Source organism: Aotus nancymaae, unplaced genomic scaffold, assembly GCF_030222135.1.
Source record: "Aotus nancymaae isolate 86718 unplaced genomic scaffold, 86718_ANA_hifiasm-v0.15.2.pri h1tg000001l, whole genome shotgun sequence".
NCBI classification, from domain to species: Eukaryota; Metazoa; Chordata; class Mammalia; order Primates; family Aotidae; genus Aotus; species Aotus nancymaae.
Genome location: NW_026988412.1, coordinates 12,747,445 through 12,766,991, shown reverse-complemented (window position 1 = coordinate 12,766,991; position 19,547 = coordinate 12,747,445). Strand labels below are relative to the sequence as shown.

At 41.7% G+C, this 19,547-nt stretch overlaps 1 long non-coding RNA gene across 1 annotated transcript in view; it reads right to left on the bottom strand.

Annotated features, from left to right (window-relative positions):
• The window catches only part of LOC105732813 (uncharacterized), a 679,090-nt gene that overhangs the window by 650,160 nt on the left and 9,383 nt on the right, over nt 1-19,547 (bottom strand). Inside the window, exons 3-4 of the long non-coding RNA XR_010343589.1 lie at nt 12,975-13,078; nt 11,010-11,146 (exon numbers count right to left, since the gene is read on the bottom strand). This is a non-coding gene — a long non-coding RNA (uncharacterized LOC105732813). The remainder of the gene's footprint in view (nt 1-11,009; nt 11,147-12,974; nt 13,079-19,547) is intronic.

Below are 19,547 nucleotides of genomic sequence, written 5' to 3'. Positions count from 1 at the left end.
TTTGCAAAGCAGTATTAAGATAATTTAAATGACTAAAATATTAGACAAATGAGAAAGACTGGTTGTCCTATTCCATATTAGGTCAGTATCAAATTGGCTGCTTAACTTGGAAACACTGAGTTTATTCCATGGTTCAAATATTCTCCACCAAACCTTTCCCCTCAATGACAATGTATCTCCATATACCGTTAAGGTATGTTTTTAACCAGCTTCCACATTATTGCCTACAAAAAAAATTGAATTAAAATTATTACCCTTTATGAGATGCGTATGTTTTACTATTTCTGTAATCACAATGTTTAAACTAGATTTTTGCTTTTATATAAATAACAAGAATTTCTCAATGAAGAAAACATTATATTGATTTATAACCTATCAAAAGCTTCTAAATCTGGCTACTTATTCCAGAATATGGCCCTACTGTGCTCAACAATTACATAGCTCCTTCCATTTGTAACTCACCACATGAATTTGACATCTGTCCTGCTCTGTATCCCATTCAATAAAGCAAGTCCATTTGCTGTGACACAGTCAAATTGCACTAAAAGTTTTGAAACACTTGCTCTCAATCATTGTATTAATCCTATCCCAGGCCAGTAGTTAAATATTCACCACATAGCAGTGGTTCCCAGACCACATCTTGAATTTCATGCATGTGAGTATTGTTTTCTCCTCATCAACATATGGGGAATTCCTAGAAGTGATATTTAATTTATTTACAGTTTGTGAAATCATACTATGGGACACTACACTGCATTTAGATTGCATGCAACAAATGTTTATTAGAATTAGAAATATTTAGTAGAATTAAGTGATGCAGCCATGTCATTAGTTACACGTTGGGAAGTGATCTTGTACATCGTAGAAGTCTTTTCACATAGTTGTCTTACTTTGGATTCAAATCAAGATACAAGTTTGTGTGTGTGTGTGTGTGTGTGTATGTTAAAATATTATTTTGAGCATTTCTTTTTTGGATGTGAAACTCAGCAGCAGGGGCCTGAGTTCATTAAAGGTTCCAATCAAAAAAAGATATACTCATTGATCCCTCAAAGTTTACTCCATTGTATTGTATATTTTTTTCCAATTTCTCACTCCCAATTTTCTTGACGTCCCTAGAAGAAGTCATATGTTGTGTGTCTTTTATTTTCTAAGAGTTGTTACATATCTGTAGTGTTATAATGTGGCCTCATGTTTTAATTTTAGTTAATACTACTGTGTTACATCTAATTTTGTTTCTTGTTTTCTCAGTTTTTCTCTTCCTCTAGAGCACTCCAAGAGCATGGGCCTGGCTGGCATACTACTATTATTTTTATATTAAAAAAATAGATTTTACTAGATAAGTATTCAGCAACTACTGCAGGCAGGCCATATCTGGCCCTGTACATGTGTATGAAAATAAACTACTGGGCCGGGCACGGTGGCTCACGCCTGTAATCCCAGCACTTTGGGAGGCCGAGGCGGGTGGATCACGAGGTCAAGACATCGAGACCATCCTGGTCAACATGGTGAAACCCTGTCTCTACTAAAAATACAAAAAATTAGCTGGGCACGGTGGCGCGTGCCTGTAATCCCAGCTACTCGGGAGGCTGAGGCAGGAAGAATTGCCTGAACCCAGGAGGCGGAGGTTGTGGTGAGCCGAGATCGCACCATTGCACTCCAGCCTGGGTAACAAGAGCGAAACTCCATCTCAAAAAAAAAAAAGAAACAAAGAAAATAAACTACTGGAACACAGCTGTACCCACTCATTTGTGTACTTTAATGCTTTAATGCTTTAATGCTACAACTGCCAAGTCTAGTAGTTGATACAGAAACTATGTGACCTACAAAACAAAATACACTTACTTTCTGATCCTCTACAGAGAGTCATGGAACCCTGAACTGGTTGATCTACTACAACTCCCATATTCTAGTGTTTCAAAATCCTTTTCTGCTTCCATTTTTACTAAGGGGAATTTGAACCGATGGCAGGAAACAAGCAAGTGAATGTTTACAATGACTGCAGAGTTTCCTAAGGAAACTTGCCACTCCAGAAATCCCGCTCGTGGTCATGGGATGTGGCTTTGCTCTGGCAAACCCCAGTCATTTAATAGATACAACATTAGTTTATTCATGCTTTCCTTTATTAAACACATTACAACAGAAGAACATAACAAAAAAAGGAAAAAAGAAAAAAAGAAAGAAAACTACAGGCTAAATCCCTGATGAACATAGATGTAAAAATCCTCAACAAAATATGAGTTAACCAAATTCAACAACATATCAAAAAGATAACGTATCATGATCAAGTAGGTTTCATACCAGGGATGCGAGGATGGTTCAACATACACAAGTCAATAAATGTGATAAACCACGTAAACAGAATTAAAAACAGAAATTGCATGATCATCTCATTAGTTGAAAGCATCCTCCCTGAGAACTGGAGCAAGATAAGCATGGCCAGTCTTACCACTTCTCTTCAACATAGTACTGGAAGTCCTAGCCAGAGCAATCAGACAGGAGAAAGAAATAAAGTGTATCCAAATAGATAGAGAAAGTCAAATTGTCACTGTTTGCTGATTTTATGATCATATAGCTAGAAAACCCTAAAGGCTCCTCCAAAAAGCTCCTAGAACTGATGAATGAATTTAGCAATGTTTTGGGATACAAAATTAATGTACACAAATTGGTAGCTCTGCTATACACCAACAGCAACTAAGCTAAGAATCTAGTAAAGAACTCAACCTCTTTTACAATAGCTGTAAAAAAATAAAATACTTAGGAATATGCCTAACTGAGGATGTGAATGACCTCTACAAAGAAAATGACAAAACACTGCTAAAAGATATCACAGACCATAAACAAACTGGAAACCTATCCCATACTCATGAATGGATAGAATTATATTGAGAAAATGACCATATTGCCAAATACAGTCTACAAATTCAATGCAATTCCCATCAAAATACCACCATCATTCTACACAGAGCTAGAAAAGCAATCCTAAAATTCATATAGAGCCAAAAAAAAAAGCCTGCATAGCCAAAGCAAGACTAAGCAAAAACAACAAATCTGGAGCCATGATGTTATTTCAAACTATACTATAAGGCCATAGTCACTGAGTCAGCATGCTACTGGCATAAAAATAGGCACATAGAAAAATGGAACAGAATAGAGAACCCAGAAATAAATCCAAACACAGCCAACTGATGTTGACAAAACAACAAAACAATAAAGTGTAGAAAGGACATCCTAGTCAACAAATGCTACTGGAATAATTTGCAAAGTACATGCAGGAGAATGAAACTGTATTTTCATCTCTCACCCTATAAAAAAATCAACTCAAGATGGATCAAGAACAAAATCTAAAACCTAAAACTAGAAAAACTAGAAAATAACATTGAAAAATCCTTCTAGACTTTAGCTTAGACAAAAATTTCATGACCAAAAACCCAAAAGCAAAAACAATAAAAACAAAGATAAATAGCTGGGACTTAATTAAATTGAAGAGCTTTTGCACATTAAAAGTAACAGCAGAGTAAACAGACAACCCACAGAGTGGGAGAAAATATTCACAATCTATACATCTGAAAAAGGACTAATATCCAGAATCTATAACAAATTCAAACAAATTAGCAAGAAACAAACAATCCCTCCACAAAGTGGGCTAAGGACATGAATAGACAATTCTCAAAAGAAGAGATGCAAATTGCCAACAAACAGGAAATAATGCTCAACATCACTACTGATCAAGGAAATGCAAATCAAAACCACTATGCGATACCACCTTACTCCTGCAACAATGGCCATAATCAAAAAATTAAAAAAAAAAAAATAGATGTTGGCATGGATGAGATGAAAAGGGAACACTTCTACACTGCTGGTTGGAATGTAAACTAGTACAATCACTATGGAAAACAACGTGGAGATTCCTTAAAGAACTAAAAATAGAACTACCACTTGATCCAGCAATCCCACCACTGTGTATCTATCCAGAGGAAAATAAGTCATTATACGAAAAAGATATTTGTTTACAGCAGCACAATTTGCAATTTCAAAAATGTGGAACCAACCCAAATGCCCATTAATCAATAAGCATATATATAAATATATATATATATATATAATGGAATAGATATATAATGAAATACTACTAAGTATACACAATTTGCAATTTCAAAAATGTGGAAATAACCCAAATGCCCATCAATCAACAAGCATATATCTATCTATCTATATATATATATATCTCTCTATTCCATTTTATGTATATACATACATACTTATAAATACATATATACACATATATATGCATATATATATACATACATTATATGTATATACACATATGTATGTATACATATAAAATGGAATAGATATATAATGAAATACTGCAAAGCCATAAGAAGGAATGAATTAATGGCATTCACAGCAAACTGTATGAGATTGGAGACTTATTAGAGTGAAATAACTCAGGAATGGAAAACCAAACATCAGTTGTTCTCACTCATAAGCAGGAGCTAAGCTACGAGGATGCAAAGACATAAGAATGACACACTGGACTTTGGGGCACGGGGGGAAAGGATGGGAAGGGGGTGATAGAAGACTACAAATTGGAAGATGCATGCACCAAAATCTCACAAATCACCACTAAATAACTTACTTGTGTAACCAAATATCACCTCTTCCCCCAAAATTCGTGGAAATAAAAAATGTTAAAAAGACATATATTATTATAATTTCATTCAACTGAATATAGTTTATACATATAATTTTACATTTTAAGCAAGTTGCAGAATCAATGGTAACTTATTTATGTTTAGTTTTTTATTTATAAAATATTTAATTATATATTTATTTATGTAAGTACATATATCCAATATTGGAAATTTATAAATATATTTACTATCCGACCCTTCACAGAAAGTCATCGACCCCTGCACTGGATGGTCCATTACAACTTCCGTATTCTAGTTTCTCTATTCTAAAAATCCTTTTCTGCTGCCATTGTTACTCAAGGGAATTTGAGCTGATGGCAGGAAAAAAACAAGTAAATTTTTACCATGACTGCAGAGATTTTCCTAAGGCAACTTTCCATTCTAGAAACTTCACCTGTGGTCATGAGAAAGGGCCTTTGCACTCTTTATGCTAGCAGACCCCAATTACTCATTGTAAATGCCCTTTCAAAAAGCTCCACATTAGCTCCTCCAGATTTTATAGCCTCGAACAATTAAATCATGGTGTCTCTGACAGTAAGCCAGCTTTTTATCTTGTTGTGCAATATTTAATATTTACTGAAAGATATCATGAATGATACAATGAAAATGTATTTGCACATTACCCATCTTGAGAAATAAAACATTTTCAATTCAGCTGAAGTCCCAAGAGGTCTTATGCCTGATTACAGAACTCTTTCTTCCAGCTAGAAATAACAACTCCCTTGACTTCGGAGATTATAATTTCTATGTGATTCTTTATACTTTTCTTCATATATACTTGTACCTTAAAATATACAGTATTGTTTAAAAACTTATGGTCTTCATGTAACTGGTATCATAATTTGGATGTTCTTTTGCAAACTGTTTCATTAATATTGCATTTTTGAAGTTTAGCCTTACTGATACATGTGTCTGTTGTATATATAGTATTTCAATGTATGACTATAACATAATATTTTCATCCATTTCATTTTTTATTAATATTTATATTCTTTGCATATTTTATTCCTATTACAAACAACATTTTATACAAGTCTCCTTGTGGACATTGCAAGAGTTTCTCTAAAGTGAGAAATTAATGATAACAACATTAATACTACCACTAATTATAAAATCTGCAACATATCAAAAGCTAAAAATGTAACTTCTAAGTATTTCACATATATTAAATCACTTTATTCTCCATATCAGTGCTATTAGAGAGACAAAATTATTGTCACCATTTTGCAGATATAAAAAACATAAGTGGGCAATTGCTGGATGAGATGCAAATTTTCAATTTTACCAAATATAGCAAATAATTCTTCAAAGCTTTTAAACAGTTTCCACTCTCATTAGTGGTATATAAATACTAATATGTATTCTTGTAGCACTTGATCATGTCAGGTTTTCAAAATAGGATTTAAAAAACCTTTATAAAGACAAATAACATATATTCATGTATTATTTGTGTAAATGCTCAGAAAAGAGAGAGAGAGAGAGATCAAAATAAATTCTTTCTTAGGCATGGTGGAAAAGGAAGGAGATCACAAAGGTTGGGAGATGAGAAACAGTAAAATGCCCTTAAGAGAGTCAAAAACATTATTGATCATCTGGCACATGCCTCTTCAAGAAGTCAAGCCATACAACTACAAAGTCTTTGTTTTCTCAATGCTTAAGGAGCTATTGAACACTACAGAGGAAAGTCTGAATGAAAAACCCAAGGATAGAAAATCCCATCGCCTCCCTCAATGCTTTCCCAGCTTGAACATAATTTCTCAGTGAGTGATGTGCTCTGAATACTTTCACCTTTTCCTTTCAGTTGTGGATCATAAAAGAGGAGTTTTTAACCTCCTTTAATTGAAAAATAGCACAGAGAAAAAACTCAGTTCTTTTTAAAAACCTAAATGTTCACTTTTCTCCAGCATTTATTAATTTTCTTGCATGTCCCATAAAAGGAAAGAATGTTTATTATGCATGCTTGATTGCAGGAGAGCTAAACTCAAATTATGAACACAGGAGATTAAGGATCCTTATAAACATGGTCATGTCAAATGAAAATACAACTTTTCAGCTCATGGAGGCTGTTGAAAATGCCATTTCCACTAACCAATATTAACACTTGAAGCACAAAAGGAACTTAAAGTCCCACCAAATGAAAATTCCCACAGTGTGGGAAGTGGGCTTCATACCACAGGGATGGCTGATTCTCTCCTCATCGAAGAGACCCTCTGTGTTCAGCAGATTTCAGAAATTCTAGCATTTTTGTAAGGGAGTTATGCAAACATGCTTGACTAAGCAAAACAGTTAATACTGGTTTTGCAAAGAAATAAAACTTCAGGCCATAAAATTTTAAGATATGCTCACAGCAACAAAACTATATTTTAGTTATACACCCTATGTTTTTATGGGAAATTCCTTTCCCCACTGAAAACTTAGAGGTACTATCACCTCCATAAAATACTACCCCCTAATCCTCAAAGGGAGAATTTAAGAACTCTGAAAGAGCTGATCCTTTACTGAACTTTATAGAAGAAGCTTTATGAGGCCATCAACCACCCCTTCTGATTGACTGATTCTGGAGAAAACATCAACAGCAACAACAAAAGTTTCCTTCTTTTGTTGAAAAGGTCTCAGTTCTTCAAACATCAATCTGGATTACTTAGTGGACACAATTTAAAAGATAAATAAATAGCTCTTCCTGGCATTTCAGTTATAAAGCCATATCCAGGTTTGGTGTCAGTTATTGGTTAAATCCCCTCAGCTCAGGGATAGAATGTATTTTCTTCCTCTTTTCTAAAACAAAGAAAACTTATTTCATGGTGGCTGCTTGCTTATGGAGGGATCAGTTTCCAAGTGATTTAGTGATTATAAGCCAGTCCTTATTCTCCCATAAAGCTACTCAAAAGTCGGGCAAAGTTTGCCATGATATTCAAATGAAAGGGAAGGAAAGAAAGAGTAGCTCATTTAGGAAATGCATTGCCCTTTGTCTATGTCTTAATTAAGCCAGTGTGTCTATTCTCCATTAGGACATCTGGGTCTGAGCTCTCCTAAGTTACCTGAGATCTTAGACTGTAACATGTGACTCCAGAAGAGCCTGTTCAATTAAAGACAATGCCAACTAACAAAACTTCAGCTCATGATGTATTCAGAAGTCAATGTCTAAAGTCATTACATTTTTTAGCACTAAAAAAAAATTATTTTGAGAATCATACTATTATTCAAGAGTGTGTTTATCCTGTGATAAGTTTCTGGAAGCATCATTCGATACTTGTCTTCTTTTTACATGGAGTGGAAGGTTGGGGTCCAGAGACAGAAAAAATAGGGAAGGAATGTGAAGCACTAAAAACAAGGGAGAGAAAGAACAGAGAGAGAATCAATGAAAGAGACAACAATTAAACAGGTCTTAAAATGTCTCATTCCTCCCTAATAAATTAGCATACATAGGCAATCTCATTTTCCCTCAAGGAGCATGAAGGGCGAATGGCTTAGTCCATTTTCTGCTGCTGTAAAAGACTACCAGACGGGGTAATTTATAATGAACAGAAGCTTCTTTGACTCGTGGTTCTGGAGGCTGGGAATTCCAACGTCTAGGGGCCACATTGTGAGGGTCTTCCTGCTGTGTCACAGCATGGCAGAAGGCAACACAGGGTAAGGGACAGAGAGAGAAAAGGGAGGCCAAACAGGTAACTAACCCACTCCTGCAATAACAGCATTAACCCATTTATAGGGGCAAAGCTTTCATGATCTAATCACCTCCTAATAGTCCCACCTGTTAATTCCATCACAACATCAGTTAAATTTCAACATGAGTTTTGGAGGGGACAGTGAAACCATAGCAGTGGGAAGGAAAGTTCCTAAACCTAAGGAAGCCCACAAGTGAGGCAACAAATCCAACTTCAAGAGTGAAAAATTAAAGCTAATATTGCTGGCTGTTGTCTTAGTTTGGGATCCCCCAGAGGCAGACCCTGATGCAGCAATTTGAGGACAATTAGTGTATCTTGGAGGCAAAGGAAACACAAGTACGACAGTGAGGAAGTGAGACACAGAAGGGAAATCAACCATGATGATTATAAAATCCAGCCAGCACTGAGTGACTGAGATTCAGTCCTATTGGAGAATTCTGAAAGTTAGTAGAACAGATGCCTCAAAGATCTTCCCTTTCTGTGGGTAAGAGAGCTGGGATACTCATTGGCTGCTGCTTCTAGGGGTATTCATTTTGACACTTTTAGCATTGTCCGTTAGCAGTCTGAGCCAGGCTTAAGCCCTCAGGCACAGTAATATTGGTGGTGGTGGCTGGAGTCTTTGAGAATATACTGAAGTGAGGGAAGGGAGGGTGGATGGACACCAGCAGTGTCAGCTACAGTTGCACAGGGCTAAATATAAAGAAAGGTTCTCCAACTCCCGCTTTGCATCATAACCCAAAAAGTGGCTGACTTCTACGTTCCACAAGCTACTTGACAGATACATCACTTCGTGTTACACAGATTATTAAGCACAATTAAACAGGGGCCAATTGAATTTTTATACTGCCTCCTTTAGTGACTTAGCAGGGCACAAAAGCTCTAGAAATATGAAGCTGCTCCACCACTGGAGTTGCAGAGGATGGACGTGTTCTGCCTTTCATTTCTCAAGACAGATTTGCAATGATCAAGAGGCGTCCTGTGAATGCAGTTTGCAAAGGACTTAGGCACATGGCATCTCCTTTGTTCTCACCACAAGGCTGCAGGGTGTGCAGATGTGAGGATTATTTCACTGGTGAAGAAGCATCCTGAGAGGTTACACAGTTCAACTAATGTCACACCAAGAGGTATAGACTTGACCCACTTTCTTCTTTCTCTTTTCTTCTTCCCACTATACTTTGCTTCATTATAAGGCTACTGCCAGTTCAGGGAATATTTTAGCTAAAGTTAATTTAAGGACTCCAATAATATTTGAAAGTATGTGCTATATCTAAAAATATATAAAAATGAGAAAATATAAAAGATGTGTTCCAGTTTCTGACACACTGATAATTATAATATACAGATACGATGATGACCAAATCTCTAATTTTTGTCATCTGAAATTGATCCTAGAGCACTTACTGCTTGGAGAGTATTAAACACAAAACGAGCCTGAACCTTTCCTTATGGCATCATTGCCAACTGCATTTGGAGAGTCTTCTAGGTTCACAGATTTTTGACTCACTTTCTTTAGCACAAGCTTGGGAAGTAAAGTCACACATTTACTCACATTGCACTCAAACGCGTGGAGAAAATATGGCATCTTTATTTTTCTAAAATGGACTTTTATCTTCTCATAAGTGCCATCTACTGGGCTGTATGTGTATGTTCTTATGAACGTACAAGTAAGTTCAGAGACATCAGAATTCTCAAACTTTTGGGTGAAGCATAATGTATTTAAAGGATTGTGCAAATGTCTTAAATGTACATCTCCATGATTTTTCACAAAATAAACATACACAGGGAGTCAGCACTCAGAGCAAGAAATAGAACATCATCAGCACGGCAGAACCACCACCCCCAACACCTTTCCGTTACTATATCTTGGAGTGGGAGTAATTGACATAATCCAGTCCAGTAAACTAGGTCTAATTTAATATCTTAATCATACATAAACTATTCATTATGTAAAACACCCAATCTGTCAGACCGTGCCACTTTCTCTCCTCTCTGCCCTCAGCAGAAGAGCATCTGGGCATTTGGACATGGAGGATATAGGGCACAAGCATCTCATGGTCAGGGAATGGGGAGGAACATCTCAGATCAACATTGAGAGTTCATTCTGGTCCTAGGAAAAGAGTCAAGCACACCCTGCTCTCACCAGTTGCTGGTAGGTGTCACTCAGGTAATGCACAGCTGAACAGAACCCAGTTACCTCTCAACTACATTAGCTCCAAATGATTAGCTGTGAATTTCTCCCAGGACAAGGTCATAATCCCAACCCAGATTATTCCAAGCTGGTGCTTCCTTTCCCCACCATGATAATCCTTCTGCAACATCCTTGACCATTCACAACATTATTTCTATTTCCCCTCTATAAGAACATGTGGGTACATCTGGATCCCATTCATGTCATTTGGGAACTGAGGACAGCTTGAGGATATTCAGCATCAAGCCCTCTCTCCTTGTGCCTTTATGACTATGACATTTCCTCCTCCCAGGATCCCAAGTGGGAAATAGGTCTTGAAAGGGATATCACAGGCCAGGCACAGTGGCTCATGCCTGTAATCCCGGCACTTTGGGAGGTGGGTGCATCACGAGATCAGGAGTTTGAGACCAGTCTGGCCAACATAGTGAAACCTTGTCTCTACTAAAAATACAAAATATTTACCGGGCTTCGTCGCAGGCACCTGTAATCTCAGCTATTCGTGTTGCTGAGGTGGAAGAATTGCTTTGAACTGGGAGGTGGAGGTTGCAGTGAGCTGAGATTGAGCCATTGCACTCCAGCCCAAGCAACAGTGTAAGAATCTGTCTCAAAAAAAAAAAAAAGAAAAGAAAAGAAAAAGAAAAGAAAGGGATATCAGATACACGTCTGACCATACATCTCACCATTACATCCATCTTTGGCCACTGTAGGCGCACCACTGCCCATTGCCATATTAAAAGTGGCCACATGCAGAGCCTGCCTTCCTTAAGAGTCTATGCAGAAGGCCCAAGGAAACAGGCTGCAGGCCCAGTAATCTGGGGCTCCTCTATACCTTTCTGGATGAACTTAACCTGCCACATTCCTGGGAATAAGAACTTCAGGAACTGACATGTTCACTCCCTCCAACATCTGCCTTCCTTCCTCTTATGACTTTGGATATGTAAAGTCATGCTCTTCAGGCCTCGCTCTCATCTGTATTGTATTCTATCCTGTCCTATCCCATGGAGCTTTTCTTCAACTGCATATCCAGCCACTCCTCTCTTAGTGGTCCTAGTCAGGAGGGGTCTTCTTTGCTGTAGAAGAAAGCCTGTGATCTGAGCCTAGGGATACAATTCTTAGTCTGCTCAATGGGGCCTAAAGAACCCTTAGAAAAGATTTTCTCTCAAAATAGAGGCTGACTCTCAAGATTCTTATTAAACAACAATTTTGTAAGTCATGTTGTTCTCTTTGGATTTCCACCATATCAAATCTCATCTCTCTTCATCCTCCCACCCCCTGCTCTCCATTTCACCATCTTCCCAAGGCAATGGATGCTTCAGGCCGACTATGGAGAAGGCCATATACTTAGAAACATAAAAGAGAAAAATGAATGTCTCAAAATATTAAACCCAACATACACAAAGTAGTAAATTGCACGAAGAGTAATTTTAGCATTTCCCCCAATATTCCTGCATTTATGCAGAACCACACATTGTAACTAAAGAACTCTAATTCACTAGCTTCAGAAGCATTAAGATTTGAAAAAAAAAAAAAAAGGCAGCAGACCTTCCTGTGTATACAATCCTTTATAATTTAAAGATGCTTTCAATAAATTATCTCATTTGATCCTCACAAAGTGAAGTTTTGCTGTGTTCATTTGGAGGCTGACAAAGGCTAAACTATTTGCCACCGGCATATAGTGATATGATGAGCTCAAAAAAGAACCTTTTATTTTGAAACACACTTTTCATGTAACTCTGAAGGTAAAAACTGAAACTAGGAATTTGGGCTAGACTCACAGCTTTGAGAACCTTCTTCGTGAACCACTTTCATCATGAGATGTAAATCAAATAGCAGTCCATTATCCTTGGGGAAACTGAACATTGTCAAAAGTCTCTAAATTTAAATGCATCAGAATGTTCTTAAAATGTGCGTGACATGGTTGTGGTAGGTGCATCCTCCAAGAGATTAATAATGCAAACTAATGTTTCCCTTCCTCGGGCAATAACCAGAGGCAGGACTTGGGAGTCTTTCTCTGGAGAACACAAAAACTTGGACTCTTTTTGGGACTTTTCACTCTTTCCAAGCATATCCTTTGGCAAAAGAGACCAGAGAGAATAATTATGGTGTGAAAAAGGGGTCAGAAGGGCCAGGAGCAGTGGCTCACACCTGTAATCTCAGCATTTTGGGAGGCCAAGGTAGGCAGATCCCTTGACGCCAGGGGTTCTAGACCAGCCTGCCCAGTATGGCGAAACCCTGGCTCTGCTAAAAATACAAAAATTAGCTGGTGAGGTGGTGCATGCCTGTAATCCCAGCTACTCAGGAGGCTGAGGGAGGAGAATTGCTTAAACCTGGGAGGTGGAGGTTATAGTGAGCCAAGATTGCACTACTGCACTCCAGCCTGGGTAATGAGAATCTATCTAAAAAAAAATGAAAGGAAGGGTCACAGACCTGAAAAAGGAGACAGATGGCGCCTCAGTCTGGAGCATGATGTATTGAGGGCACAGATGGCACATGGAACATTCCAGCACTCCTCAGGGTTCTCAGAATACCTGCTGACATCACAGAGGGATCAGATTGTAGACCAGTGGACAGCAGAGGAAAGAGGACCTCGTCTATGCCCTGTGAATGAGCCAAAAATAACTTTTTAAGTCTGTAATTACATATCATCTTCCTCACAGATAGCCTTCAAAGGACAGCTTCATATTGTCCAAAATAAGTGAGATTTTATGTCTTTCTTCTGTTCGCAGGCCGCCCACCTGTTTTGCCAGTCTGACAAATAATTTCTTAGTGAAGCGCTTATTTCATACTGAACCACAAGATGTCAGCCAAAGCTTGGTCATTTTGAATTTTCCTGGCTCTTGAAACAACTCCATTTTTTCACTTTTATGACCAAGAGAAAGTTTGAGAAGCTCATGACCCCTCAGAATTAGATGCAGCAGCCACAGCAGATGCTAGTCCTTAGAGCTCTTCATGCCTGTTACCAGCCATCTTCAGTGGAGACTTCACAAGATAACCCAAAACTGGCTCCTTTCTGTGACATCACCCAGGAAACTGCACTCCCAAGTGTGGGTGTGCACAGATCTCCACCACTGGTCCTTGCTCTCTCCTGTCTTTTCTCCTCCTCCTCAACTATGCTCTGGGGCAGTTGAGTAATCCTGCGTGCTTTGCGAGATGACCATTCAGGAATGAGATCCTACCTTTCCTTTTCCCAGGCACCCCCAACCTTATAAGGGACTCCCATCACCTGGCTTTACAGAGGAGAAGGCAACTTTGTCATGAACTCTTGCTCATCAGGTTGAAACTCTTACTTCCTGTGAATCCCCCACTTCTCTCAATTCTTTCACACGCTGGGGAGGGGACTGCAGAGACCTTTAGGGATAGTACAGAAATGTATCTCCTCTTGGCCAGCCCAGGGCAGGGACTGGACTCAATGGTTTGCAACCCCTTTTAGAAGGTTGGCATTTAACTCACTTTATCCTTAGGTTTGGTTCATTGATGCCTAGGCGGAGCCATGGTGAATGTCCTCCTCAGCATCTTTTACATTTCACACTGAGAACAGTTATTAAAAAGAACTTAACGTTTGGCTGGTGGATCAGTGTGCAGTAGGAAAGAAAAGAGAAAAACTCTAACCTATTTTGAGTACTTACTCTTTTTGATCTAGTTGTCACAACAAGACAGTGAAGTTGCTATCACCTTCACTTGATAAATGAGGAAAATTTGAGCTCAGAAAGTATTCAGTAACCTGTTGAGGGTCTTAAGGGTTAGTGAGCAGGACAGAAACACAGATCTGATTCTAGAGCCCTTTTTTCTTTCACTCTTTCCTTTTGAAAAAAAAAAAAAATCCCTTTACTCCTTCTGCATTTGATACAAAGTGGTATCTAGTAAGTGGTCCTGAAAACTTTCTAAATAACTAGTTTAAAATAATCTCTGAAAACTTACACGAACAAAAACCTTCCTTGAAACAATATACACTCCCTCTTTCAGCAGGCTACTAGACTCTCAAATCACCCGTTTCAATCATTTAGAGCTGCCATTGCCTTTGGCCTCCTGGTTTAAACTAGTCTGCATTGGAAATACAGGCAGCTATTAGTAGGGATAAAGACAGTGAATGTCCAGGACAGAACTGAGATGCATTTCTAGGTTTGAATGGAATCAGTAATAAAAGTCCAAAGTAAATGATTCACCATTCACTCTTCAATGATGGATGTAATGTATTTTTTTCTTTTCTTAAAAAAATAAAATTTTTTTAAAAAAATTTATTTGAGGTTCAGGGGTACATGTGCAGGTTTGTTATATAGGTAAATTTTTGTCATGAGGGTTTATTGTACGGGTTATTTCTTAACCCGAGTACTAAGCCTAGTACCCAACAGTTACATTTTTCTGTTCCTCTCCCTCCTCCAACCCTTCACCCTCAGCTAGGCCTCAGTGCCTACTGTTGTCCTCTTTGTGTCCATGTGTTATCATTTAGCTCCCTCTTTTACATGAGAACATGCAGAATTTGGTTTGTATTCCTATGTTAGTTTGCTAAGGATAATGGCCTCCAGCTCCATCCATGTTCCTGTGAAGGACATGAACTCCTTCTTCTTTATGAATGAGGACATATGAATGAGTGTCAGACACACTGGAAAACTGACCCGTATGTCTGAGAGATGGTGAGTCCTTTGCTATACATGGCCCTAGAAAAAATGAGACAATTTTTCACTTACACCAAAGTAAGCAAATGCTGAAAGAGCTTATAATGAAACATCACATTCCCCAATCTGGACTTATCAACTCCACTGGCCAAGCTTGTCATTATTTCTGATTTTAATTCTACTGGTGGCTATTTTCCACCTCTCTATTTTTTAAACTCTTTCTGGGTATCAACTTTGGATAGTATTTATTGGCATCTCAGTATGAAAGGTGAGCCTGGCAGGCCACGAACTCCCAGGCTCTGGTGTAAATGACCAGATGATCGCACCAGCTACTGCAGTCACAGTCACAGTCACACAAAGGGGCTTTCCATTCTTAGCAGACCTGGGGTAAAAGAGATCCTTCCAAGAGCTCTCACCTAACTCTGGGAACACAGAAGCTTCCATTAGAAGGCCTGTGGTCACAAAGCCTTCAGGATGGATATAGGCTCCTTTCTTCACTTTACAAAGCCCCAGAAAGGCTGGCACTAACATGGCATGTCACTGCCGCACTTTGAGGACAGGAACTGGCTCCTGCTCCAGTTTGCATCCTCTGTGCCCAGCACCTGGCCGATCTGCTCCATGCAGGATAAGCAGGTAGCTTCAGGCTGTCCACCCAACTCTCACAAAGGGTGGAGGTGCAGACAGCAAGAGCAGCCAAGATGAAGTCCTCACAGGCTTCTTTGATTGTTTATACTATGTGAGATATTCTCGATGTCTGAGGGATGAACAGCAAAAAAAAAAAATCCTCTATCCATACAACGGGGACAGTAATCAGCCCTAAGAAGGAAGGAAATTCTGATGCATGCTACAACACAGGTGGAGCTTGAAGACATCATGCAAAGCAAAAGAAAGCCAGTTGCAAAACAAAAAATGACTATATGATTCCACTCAGATGTGGCACCTAGAGTTGTCAAACTCACAGAGACAGAAAGTAGAGGCTGGGCGCGGTGGCTCACGCCTGTAATCCCAACACTTTGGGAGGCCGAGGCGGGTAGATCGACTTGAGGTCAGGAGTTTGAGACTAGCCTGACCAACATAGTGAAACCCCATCTCTACTAAAAATAGAAAAAAATAGCCCATTGTGGTGGCAGGCACCTGCAATCCCAGCTACTCGGGAGGCTGAGGCAGGAGAATCACTTAAACCCGGAAGCTGGAGATTGCCGTGAGCTGAGATCGCACCATTGCACTCCAGCCTGGGCAACAAGAGCGAGACTCTGTCTCAAAAAACCATACAGACAGACAGTAGAATGGTGGATGCCAGGGGCTGGGGGGAGATGGAAGGAAGAGCTTAACCTCTTTCCAGCATCCCGTTCACCCCACCTCTAACGCTCACCAACACTCACACCCCATGGAACTCAGCCTGTAGCTTCTCCCAGCCCAGGAGCCCAGGAGCTGGACAGTGGGGAGAGGCACAGACCTCCCTTCCTAACGAATGAGAGGGAAGACTCGGTGCCCCATCACTAGTGCCATCACCCAGTCCCAGCCTAGCCATGGAGCCCACTCCAAGGGCCCCCCTGCCAGTGCTGCTAGCACCCACCAAGGGAGGGCTGCCGGCACACAGTCACAAGTCCAGCTTTATCCATTCACGCCCTGGACACTGCTCAGAGCCCCAGCAGGTTCCATGTCCATGTCACCCCAGCTCTCCTGCCCAAGAGATCCTAAGTTCAGGAGACCCTCTCCAGCCCAGGTTGCAGGGAAAGGCAGCCCCCAAGGTCACCTAGGAGTGAGTGCAGAGGGAAGGGTGTCCTGGACGCTTCAGACTTGGAAACACAGATTCTGTCTCCCACGTAGTGGCCACACCTCCTGGGAGGAGAAACCCCTGCCTCATCACAATGGAGAGACCCTGACCCAGAGGCCTGAGAAAAAGCCACCTGCAGGCTCCCAGCACCTACCAAGTCGAAAACCTGTCCCGCTTCAACCTGCAAAGCTCTCAGGTCCTAACTTCTAAAACCTCTGACTTTTCTCAAAGAGGTCAGAAAATAGAAAAAGAAAAAAAAAAAAAGGAACAACAAAAAGAGGCAAAGGAGGTTGAAGAGGCCAAAGGCAGTTTAGCTCCCTCCTCCCCCGCCCAAAAAAAAAGTGCCAGACACCTGATATGGAGTTTGGGGTGCTTGACCCTCTGCATGCCCATTTAGGAGCTGACAACCAAGATTTACGTCTGGTCCCTGCCAAGCCTTATCTAAACGGATCTGAAAAAATAAGCCTTCCTCCTTCCAGTAAATACTAAGTTAACACTGGCTCCTCCTCTATGGCTCTGCTCTTCACTGGGGTCCCGCTGGGCAGACCCATCGCAGGTGTCCTCACCCTCATCCTCCCTCCACATCGGGCCAGGAAAAAAGTACACCCAGGCCTGGGCACACCGAGGCCCAACTGCCCGGTCCGTAGAGTCCTGCTTGGGGACCAGGGCCTCAACGTTCTCCTTCACCATCTGCAGCCAGACTTCCACCAGCAGCCTTGCCAGGCAGTTCCTGATGTGGGTTAGGGGCGCGGCCTTGGGGCAGGTCCGCGCCGAGCCCCCAACCCAGAGCCTGCAGACCAGGAGCAACGGGGTGTTTGAGAAGTTTTTCCCTCTGGGCCTTGTTATAAAGGGAAAGGGAAGGGGGTGAAGATCCGGGCTCGAGTCCCCCGGGGGCAGTAAATCCATAGGCGACCCCAATCCAGTTGCCGCCAAGCACCAGAACTTCATGCCAGCGCCAAGCGAGGCCACGGAATGCACCGACTGCCCAGCCAGTCTGGCGAGACGTGAGAGGGCGCCTGGGAACCCCCAGACAGTGCCTCTTGCTGGCGCCTGGTGGCCTTTTGCTGCAGTGCCCCCCCCCCCGGGATGTGAGAGCCGCCTCCTGGTCCCCGCTGCATCCACCTGCCGGTCATGGGAGGGGGAAGGGGCCGCCAGGCTGCACCCCCAGATCCCAGCAATGGCCGCCCCGCAGCCCCGCGGCCCCATCGAGTCCAGAGGGCAAGGCTCGGAGCACTCTGGCCGCAGGTTCCATGCTACCCCCGTCTTGTCTGGGTACGCATGTGTCTACCCCGTGGGTAGAGACAGTCAGTCAGACAGCCCGGGCCCCCCAGCTTACCTGGACAGGGCATGGGGCTGTTCCAGTGTTCTGCCTAAGACGCCCGCCGCCGCTCGCTCAGTCTGGAAAGCCTAGCTCCTGACGAACCCCCGCAGAGCCACACACTGCAACTAATAAAGGCCCAGCAACTGCTAAGGAGCCCCCAAGCTAAAGTGCAGCGTGGCAAGCCCCCAGGGCCTCCGCTACTGGGCGCACACGCACTCACCTGCGACCCCTGACCCATCGCCCTGTCCCCGCTTCTTCCCCTCACCAGAGGCGCTCATTCACCTCTTTGATCATTGGAGTGGGAAAAGCTTCCCAAAAACAAAGAGCAGTGGGAAGAGAGGGAAGATAAAGCTGTGACAGCGCAGAGTGTGTGGGAGGCCCTGTGCCCCCTGGCCCTGGCACTGGGACAGTCAGCAGAGCGGGCAGGTGCACCCGGACCGGTCCATGAGTTGGTGTCCGGAACCAGGGCTGGAGCCCCAAAAGGCGTGGGGCCCCAAATGCCCCGCCTGTAATCCAGCACTTCTGGAGGCCAATCCCAGCACTGTGGGGAATCCATTAAATGGGTTTAAAAAATTAACAAAAAGGCCAGCGCAATGGCTCACGCCTGTAATCCAAGCACTTTGGGAGACCAAGGCGGGCAGATCACAAGGTCAAGAGATCGAGACCATCCTGGCCAACATAGTGAAACCCTGTCTCTATTAAAATAAAAAAATTAGCTGGGTGTAGTGGCGCATGCTTGTAGTTCCAGCTACTCAGGAGGCTGAGGCAGGAGAACTGCTTGGACCCAGGAGGCGGAGGTTGGCAGTGAGCAGAGATGGCGCCACTGCACTCCAGCCTGGCGCCTAGTGACAGACCGACTGTTTCTCAAAAAGAAGTAGGATCAGGCGAGGTGGCTCATGCTAGGTGTGGCTGCAGGTGCCTGTAGCCCCAGCTACTGGGGAGGCTGAGGCAGGAGAATTGCTTGAACCAGGAGGCTGAGGTTGCAGCGAGCCAAGATCTCACCATTGCACTCCAGCCCAGATGATAGAGTGAGACTCCGTCTCAAAAAAACAAGACGAGACACAAATTCTAACTGCAGACCTTATCAATATTAAAAGGATAAATGAGGCCAGGCACAGTGGCTCATGCCTGTAATCCCAACACTTTGGGAGGCCTATGTGGGCAGATCACGAGGTCCGGAGATTGAGACCATCCTGGCCAACATGGTGAAACCCCGTCTCTACTAAAAACACAGAAAATTAGCTGGGTGTGGTGATGTGCACCTGTAGTCCCAGCTACTCGGCGGGAGG